Raw genomic sequence first — 9,338 nt, 5'->3', positions numbered from 1 at the left:
GGTTCAAAACCCTAAAGCCATGCACACAGGGCTAAATGCTCAATGCTGCCTCCCTGAAACTCTGAATAAGGCCAGTATTTCTCAGGGACCATAAAACGCAACTTCGATCTAGGATTCTTAAACTTCCTGGAAAACATTCCCAGTGCACAGCTGTATTTTTAGCAGAGATAATTAACACGTTGGGAAATCGTTCTGTATAGTCAATTTATGAAGCTGCTTTCAGGAACTGAAAGTATGACGTTGTCAGAGTCTAAAAAAAAACACAACATCAGGATAAGGAGGTTAAGATTGAAAGAAATGATGTCTTTTTATTATCTTGGTAAAATATACATAACATAAAGTTTACCATTTAATCAATTTTAAGTGTGCACTCAGTGGCGTTAATTCACATTGTAAACCATCACCACTGTCATCACCAGAGCTTTCTCAGCTTCCCAAACTGAAAGTCTGTCCGTCTTACTCAATAACTCCCTGTTCCCCCTTATCCCCAGACCCTGGCTCCCACCATCCTACTTTCTGTCTCTATTTACTTGATTCTCTAGGGACCTCATGTAATGATTCCTCATGGATTCATACAGTATTTGTCTTTTTGTGACTGGCTTTTTTCACTTAACATAAAGTCTTCATCTGTGTTGTAACATGTGTCAGAATTTCCTTCTTTTTCAAAGCCGGATAATATTCCACTGTATGTTTCTACCCAGTTTTGCTTCTCTATTCATCTGCCAGTAGACACGGGGTGGCTTCCATGTTTTAGCAGGCTTCCCTGGTGGCTCAGTCAGTAAAGAATCTGCCTGCAATGCAGGAGATACAAGAGACTCAAGTTCAGTCCCTGGGTTGGAAAGATCCCCTGGAGAAGGGCATACCAATCCACTGCAGTATTCTTGTCTGGGAAATCCCATGGACAGAGGAGCCTGGTGGGTTACAGTCCATGGGACTGGAAGAGTTGGACACGGCTTAGCCACTAAACCATCCTTGTTTCAGCTATTGTGAGTAGTGCTATGAACATCTGCTTGAGTCTCCGCTTAACATTGCTTTGGATAAATACCCATAAGTGGACTTGCTGGATCATATAGTAATTGTATATTTAATTCTTGAGAAGCTATCATTCTGTCTTTATGGTGGCTGTACCCACCAAGAGTATAACTGTTCCAATCTCCACATCTTCACAACACTTGTTATTTTCTGTTTTAAGTTTTTTGTTGTTGTTGTTTGTTTTTGGTAATAGACATTCTGACATGTGTAAGTGGTATCTCACTGTGGGTTTGATTTACATTTCCCCGGTGATTAGAGATGTCCAGCATCTCTTCATGGCCTTTTTGGCCACTTGTGTCTCTTTTTTAGAGAAATGTCATCAGCTCCTTTTCCTATTTTTTATTTGGATTTATTTTTTGTGTTGAGTTAGTAATGTTAATCTCTTAACATACATTGAGACCCTATGGTAACATTCCAAGTATTCATTCATGAAAGATTTTTATTTAAAGATGTCTCTAAGGGGATTCCCTGGGAGTCCAGTGGTTAGGACTCTGTGCTCCCACTGCATGGGGCATGGATTGGATTGCTGGTTGGAAAGCCAAGATCCCACATGCCACACAGCATGCCCAAAATTAAATAAAAAGAAGTTTAATAAAATAAAAAATTCTCCAAAAAACATCTCAGCTGTGAATTATGAAAGCTTACCTTTATCCAGGAAGAATTATGAAACCTCAAGCAAGTTCACACGAGGTAATGTAACATCCAGTCCATTAAATGCTTAATTCCCTGTGTATAAGGTCAAACCTATTAAACAATTTTTTGTGACCAGAAATGCTCCTTTTTGCAATACAGTCAAGACAGGGACATTTCTACAGTGGTCTCTCCCGATTCCTCACAAAGGAATTGTGAGGAAGGAAATCACAATTCACAAAGGAACTCACAGAGGAATTCCAGCACACTTTCTAGAGCAAAGCCTGGCTGACTTTTTCCTAATTATCCTCATCATGGTGCATCTACCCAGCCGTACCTATGGTACCATGCTTGAAACAGCTCACACCACTTCACAGAGTCTGTCACACGAGCCACACACGCCCATCCAGGTGGGAAGTGACAGAGTGGACACAGCCTGGCCACCTGGCAGGAGGTCCTCTGCCCCACCCCCCACTCATCACAGCGCAGAGCCCAGTACTGACTCTGTGCTCGTCATTCCTGCCCTTCCCAGCTCAGAATGGGCCACCCCGTCCCGTCTTCAAAAGCAGGTTAAATGTTTGAGAAAAAGGCCAGGGTTCTCCAGAGAAACAGAACCAAAGAGAACCAACAGAATCTCCAATATATATATATATATATATAGAAAGAGAGATTTATTTCAAGAAATTGACTCATTTGTGATTGTGGAGTCTTGGTAAACCCCCTCAGGTTGGGGGAGGCCAGTGGGCTGGAGGCCACGGCAGCTGGAGCTCAAGGATGTCTACTGGACAATTCCCTCTTGGTCCAGGGAGCTCAGTCACTGCTCTATCCAGGCCTTCAACTGACTGGATGAGGCCCACCACATTTGGGGGGCGGAAACCTGCTTTACTCAGGGTCTGACCATTTCAACATTACCCTCACCCATAAACAGTTTCACAGAAACATCAAAAACAGTGTTTGAGCATGTTTCTGGGCACATTTATTCCATCTGTCACAGAAACTGTGACACATGGAATAAACCATCATAGCCGGCTAGGAGAACAGTTCTATCAGAGAAATCACCTGCATGAAGGGGAAAATGGGACATAAAAGCAATAGCCATACAAACATGGACACACTGAGTTGTCTTTATTTATTCACCTATTTCTGTGGCCTCTGGTTTTCTTAGCTGGACTGAATGATCACAAGGAAACAAGCAGGCAGGCATTTGAAAGGAAAGAAAGACTTGGGGTTGAGAACCACCCAAAGCCACATCCTCCAAAGTGTGAACCAAGTTGTTTTTCCATCTCGGAAATGTGTCTTCCCCCAACACACACACACAGTTCTAATGTAATTTTCCATAGACTCAGGAAGGCGGAATGAGGAAGAGAAGACAGCGCTGGCCCCTCATTCCAGCAGTGTGGGAGGAGACAGGAGAGAAACTCAGTTCTGTTCCTGAGTGCAGTGAGAAGCTGTGTGGGGACAAGAGGAACTGAGGAGTCCAGGACTGAAGGAGATGCTCCCCTAGCACGGGGTGAGGATGTCCATCTGACTTAGCGCTCATTCTTTGTGTGGCATCACTGACGGAGCAGGTGGGGTGCAGGCAGAGCAGGGAGCGAGGGGGAGCTGCTCACATGACTCTCTTCAGCCACAGAATCCACACAGCGAACCTGCATCTCACCTGTGTGAAACTTGGAAATGAGAGAAAGTCATATTCTGCCCCTCTATGGGGTGGGGCTGCCCAGAGCTGGCCAGGCTATTCTTCTGGGTGCATATCTTGGGGGCAAAGACACCCAAGCTCAGCTATTAATATATCTCACTTGAATATTTACTTTTTTAATTTCTTTCATTCTCCATCAGCTGCTCTAGCAGGAGAGGAAAATAAGAACTTAAAGTCAAAAACATAAAGCCAAAAAAAAAAAAAAACACAAGGAAATTGTGTATGAACCAACCTTGCAGAGCCTTGTAGATTTTGTGTGGACCTAAGTTACATACAAGGGCTTCCCAGGTGGTGCTGTGGTAAAGAACATGCCTGCCAGTGCAGGAGACATAAGAGATGCAGGTTCGATTCCTAGGTCGAGAAGATCCCCTGGAGGAAGGCGTGGCAGGCCCACTCCAGGATTCTTGCCTGGAGAATCCCAGGGACAGAGGAGCCTGGTGGGCTACAGTCTATGGGCTCGCAGAGTCAGACATGACTGAAGCGACTCCGAACGCTCACTCCTACACACCTTACAATGAGCAGAGTCATGCCCCGGCCCTGATCCCTGGAGCCTGTGAGCGTGAACCTAATGGCAGAAAGGACTGCATCAGCGTGATCATATTAAGGGTGGTGAGATGGCGAGGTTGTCCTGAGAAGCAGTGTGACTACAGGGGCCCTCAGGGGAGAGAAACCAGAGAGAAGGGGCTACATCCCAGCTGTGGAGAGAGAGGGGCCCGGAGCGGAGGGGAACGGGAAGGACCAGGTTCTCCAGGACCCTCAGCAGGAACCAGCCCTGCCAAGCCCTTGGTTTTAGCCCTGTAAGACCCACTCTGATGTCTAATCCCAGAACTGCAAGACTGAAATGTGTGCTGTTTGGGTTTTTTAATATTTGTTTATTTTTATTTATTTGTCTGTGCCGGGTCTTAGTTGAGGCATGTGGGATCTAGTTCCCTGACTGGGGATCAGGTCCCCTGCATTGGAAGTGCAGAGTTTTAGCCACTGGCCCACCAGGAAGTCCTTGTGTGCTGTTTTGAGGCACTGAGTTTGTGGTCATTTGTTACACTAGCAATTAGGAAACTGAGGCTCCTCTGTCCACGGGGTTCTCCAGGCAAGAATCCTGGAGTGGGTGGCCATGCCCTCCTCCAGAGGTAGCATGCTCACTCACTCACTCACTCGCCTGAGACCAGGGAGGAGTTAAACAGCTTCCCACAATCACCTGGACAAAAAACTAGACCAGAGCGAGGACCTTGAGCACTTTGGAGCAAACCTGGTGGGGACCTCCAACCACAGCAAGTGCTGCAGGTGACCTCGGGCCGGGAGTAGACTGGACACAGTCCTAGCTCCACCAGCTGCGGCGTCACAGTACCTGTAATACCTGTGCTTACCTGCCTCACTTCTGCCTGAGAGGCAATACTGTGCTGCAGTTGACATGACCAATCCAGGACCAGATCTGAGCCCAGGTGCAGCTCTTCTAGCTGTGCAACCTAGAGGCTTGTTACACAACCTCTCTGTGCCATGATTTCACCTTCTGCAAAATGAGGAAATCAGTGTGGTCTGTTGTGGGGTCCAGCTCTTAGCCAAGTGCCTGCACAAGACAGAAGGCCCGTGGGAGCTAGGTTTTATGATGACTGAGATGATGACAGAAATGTTTCAAGGAAAAGCAGTGCTATATTGATTTAGGATCTGCTGTGAGCGTTGAATGAAATCAATGGACAACTTCTCTATTTTCAAAATCAAAGTTCACTCTTTTTCGTGATTAGAGCCTAACATTCTGGTTTCGTTTCTGATAAAGAGCATGATTTACTGCATGACCTACTTTGTGTGTGTGTGTGACTCAGTTAAACAATCTCAAGAAGAAACTTACCAGGCACCCGGTTGCTTCCAAGTCAGTATTCCCAGGAACAGATTTACTGAAGACGCAAAGGCAAGTTTCCTTTTCTATCAGTCCTCCAGGACTGGGGATGTGGCCAAAGGCATCCTGGAAGCTTCCACCTCCCAGGCACCGGAAACAAAACGCAGAGTGAATGTGACACTCCTCAGATGGTGGCTTCTCTCGAAGGAACGTCTACGACCCCAGTTACGAGCTCCCCATGTCCAAACTACACCATCCCACCGTCCCACCCCCGACCAGGACCCAGGAGTGGCCAGGGTCAAAAATAATTGTAATAAAGGAAACAAAGATTTTGTTCTTGCTATCAGATCTTAGTTGGCTCTACATTGCCACTGTATTACATTTAAAGTATAAAAATGGTAAATTGTTAGAGTCAATCCAAAAAGAACCCCCTTCACATGCTTGCCATTAAGCCAGACATGTAAGGTTTAACAGGCTTCACTGTCACATTAGAACATCAGATAATACCAGTGAACAATAATGACTCAGAACACCACCATTTAAATAATTTAAAACCTAAGGGATTGTTTACAGAAGGGATAATGGTATTGATTCTTTATAGACATAAAAGAACTGCTTCTTGACTTAAAACATAATCACTGCTTTGACTCCCTTGGCGTCTTAACCATCAATTTTGAGAAGCAACGAGGACATTTACCTTACTGATTAGTTTAGAAGGACAATTCAAATTACTGAGCACACATCCTGTGGTTTGTACCAAAAAGCTAAAGACACAACCAATAAACCATTAGTACCTAAAACTCTGTGCTGGGTGATGGCAGAAAATCAAGTTTGCAATGGCCCCAACCTTAGAAAGCAACTAACAAACTAGTATCAAATATGACATGTACATGTTACAAAGTAGAATATAAAATATAACATCGAAAATGCTGCATAGATGTGAATGTAGTTCAGGAGGGGAAAAAAAGTTATGACCAACCTAGATAGCATATTGAAAAGCAGTGACATTACTTTGCCAACAAAAGTCCATCTAGTCAAGGCTATGGTTTATCCAGTGACCATGTATGGATGTGAGAGTTGGACTGTGAAGAAAGCTGAGCACCAAAGAATTGATGCTTTTGAACTGTGGAGTTGGAGAAGACTCTTGAGAGTCCCTTGGACTGCAAGGAGATCCAACCAGTCCATTCTAAAGGAGCTCAGTCCTGGGTGTTCTTTGGAAGGAATGATGCTAAAGCTGAAACTCCAGTACTTTGGCCACCTCATGCAAAGAGTTGACTCATTGGAAAAGACTCTGATGCTGGGAGGGATTGGGGGCAAGAGGAGAAGGGGACGACAGAGGATGAGATGGCTGGATGGCATCACTGACTCGATGGACATGAGTTTGAGTGAACTCCGGGAGTTGGTAATGGACAGGGAGGCCTGGCGTGCTGTGATTCATGGGATTGCAAAGAGTCGGACACGACTGAGCGACTGAACTAACTAACTAACTAAGGGGGAAGTTATTAGACTTATGTTAACTTCTAGGACTCAAGATGCAGTGTTCTTTCCTTTGAACCTGTCAGAGAGAGAAAAGATAAAATTTCTGCATCAATAGTGTATTATTCCACAAATACCTTGGAATATACTTTGAACCTGATCAAGAATATGGGACTTCCCTGATGGTACAGTGGGTGAACATCTACCTGCCAATGCAGAGGACACAGGTTCAATCCCTGGTCCAGGAAGATCCCATGTGCCGTGGAGCAACTAAGCCTGTGCACCACAGCTGCTAGGCCCATGTGCAGCAGCTACTGAAGCCTGCATGCCTAGACACGTGCTCCACAAGAGAAGCCTCGGCAAGAAGAAGCCCGCACACTGCAACTAGAGAGGAGACCCTGTTCTCTGTAACTAGATAAAACCCATGTGCAGCAATGAAGACCCAGTGCAACCATAAATAAATAAATATATACATAAATAAAAAAGTATAGGGACTGAACTTAAAAAAAAATAAAGATGTATCTGGGGAGGAAGAGGAGACCGTCAATATGGTACCATTCCTGCTCACCCACACCCGAGAGGCCTGGTACCCAGAGATGCTGCCTCTGTAACATACAAAGGCTGGTGGACTGGAAGAATGGAGATTTTGTGGCTTGATTATTTGTGTTCACAAAGGTAGTTTCCAAAATTCTTTGTTATTCAGTTCAGTTCAGTCGCTCAGTCATGTCCAACTCTTTGCGACCCCATGAATCACAGCACGCCAGGCCTCCCTGTCCATCACCAATTCCTGGAGTTCACCCAAACTCATGTCCATCGAGTCAGTGATGCCATCCAGCCATCTCATCCTCTGTTGTTCCCTTTTCCTCCTGCCCCCAATCCCTCCCAGCATCAGAGTCTTTTCCAATGAGTCAACTCTTTGCATGAGGTGGCCAAAATTTTGGAGTTTCAGCTTTAGCATCATTCCTTCCAAAGAACACCCAGGACTGAGCTCCTTTAGAATGGACTGGTTGGATCTCCTTGCAGTCCAAGGGACTCTCAAGAGTCTTCTCCAACTCCACAGTTCAAAAGCATCAATTCTTTGGCGCTCAGCTTTTTTCACAGTCCAACTCTCACATCCATACATGACCACTGGAAAAACCATAGCCTTGACTAGATGGACGTTTGTTGGCAAAGTAATGTCTCTGCTTTTCAATATGCTATCTAGGTTGGTCATAACTTTCCTTCCAAGGAGTGTCTGTTAATTTCATGGCTGCAGTCACCATCTGCAGTGATTCTGTAGCCCCCCCAAAAATAAAGTCTGACACTGTTTCCACTGTTTCCCCGTCTGTTTCCCATGAAGTGATGGGACCAGATGCCATGATCTTAGTTTTCTGAATGTTGAGCTTAGGCCAACTTTTTCACTCTCCTCTTTCACTGTCATCAAGAGGCTTCACTTTCTGCCATAGGGGTTAGCTGTACTTTTTCTATGCTTTTATGCCTTGTTGTTAATATTTAATCAATTGTTATTAATAGCTCCTTCTAAAGGGCCCAAGTGCCAGGCTGGCTGGTTAGTGCCCTATCTCTAATCAAGTCAGTAGCCTGACAGGTTGGCTTATTCTTGCTTCATAGATAAGAAGACACAGAGCAAAGGCTCACCTTGCTAGCAAGCGGCTCAGCTAGATGCCAAGCAAAGTCTGACTCCAAAGCCCAAGCTCGTTATCTGTGAATTACTGTTATATTTAAAGGTGGGTCACTGTTGTGTGAGGAGGGCCTCAAGAGCAGTGGCAGAGCGTGTGGCTGGCACTTGGGCCACACTGCCCACACCAGCCTGTCCCGGAGGTGGTCTTGAGCAAGGTCACGGATTTCCGTCACTCAGTGCCCTTGCCCGGTTAACGGGAACGAACAGGACTTTGCTCACAAGGTTATGAGGATGGTCATAGGAATCAGACATGCCTAAAGGGCTTGGCTAGCACTTGGCCTTGAGCCCCAGGATCATTGGGAAACTGATCAGCTTGATGCGCCCATTGCCAAAGAAACACTCAAGTTGACAACTTGTGACTGAGACCCAGCCCTGCTGTGCTGAGCTTCTTCAACAAAAGCTCCCCAATGGGGGCAATGCCAATCTGACTTGTATCATATTAGTATCTGCACAGTATTTGTTGGCTGTGATTTATAATCATAACCAACACAGGGGAGGGGGAAGAAAGTTTGCAAAAGACTAAACCCATGAGTTTGTTGTCTACCCTCAATGATGGATAGCCTGTGTCTCCCAGGGTTGCAGTGAAAAGGAAAAAAGAGGAATGAGTCTTCTTTTCCTGAAAACAAAGAAAATAAAGAGGACAATCAGCAGGCCTGATCGCTCCTACGTTTTACTTTAACTGAGCCTCATCTGTAGTCTGTAACAAAGTTTGCTATCGTCCTTTAGCTCTATGTTAATTACATCCTGTATCTCGTGCTCACCTTTACAGCTCTCTTCAAAGACCACCCCTCAGAGTTCTTCTCTTTTTGCATTACAGAAAGAGGGAAGCAGTACCATACACAAAAGACAATGGATCCAATTATTGGGCTACCTGACATCAGCCTATGGCCATTTTTTCTGAAACAACACAAGAGAAGAATATAAGGTCCTTATACCTTTCTTCCTCATCACCTCCCCCTGACTGTGAGGCCTCATCTTATATAATCCCCGAGACT

The 9,338-nt window shown here is 45.3% G+C and overlaps 1 long non-coding RNA gene across 1 annotated transcript; it reads right to left on the bottom strand.

The window, feature by feature from the left end:
- Window positions 1–276: 276 nt before the first annotated feature.
- LOC101904633 (uncharacterized) lies at window positions 277–6,591 on the bottom strand. The gene is made up of 3 exons (XR_810666.4): window positions 5,202–6,591; window positions 4,723–4,922; window positions 277–3,329 (listed from the first exon to the last, which is right to left on the bottom strand). It is a non-coding gene; the product is annotated as an uncharacterized lncRNA (long non-coding RNA).
- Between the last annotated feature and the right edge of the window lie 2,747 nt (window positions 6,592–9,338).

The sequence above is a fragment of the Bos taurus genome, chromosome 13, assembly GCF_002263795.3.
Source record: "Bos taurus isolate L1 Dominette 01449 registration number 42190680 breed Hereford chromosome 13, ARS-UCD2.0, whole genome shotgun sequence".
Lineage (NCBI taxonomy): Eukaryota > Metazoa > Chordata > Mammalia > Artiodactyla > Bovidae > Bos > Bos taurus.
Note: the sequence above shows the minus strand (reverse complement) of the source record. Positions and strands in the feature narration are given on the sequence as shown.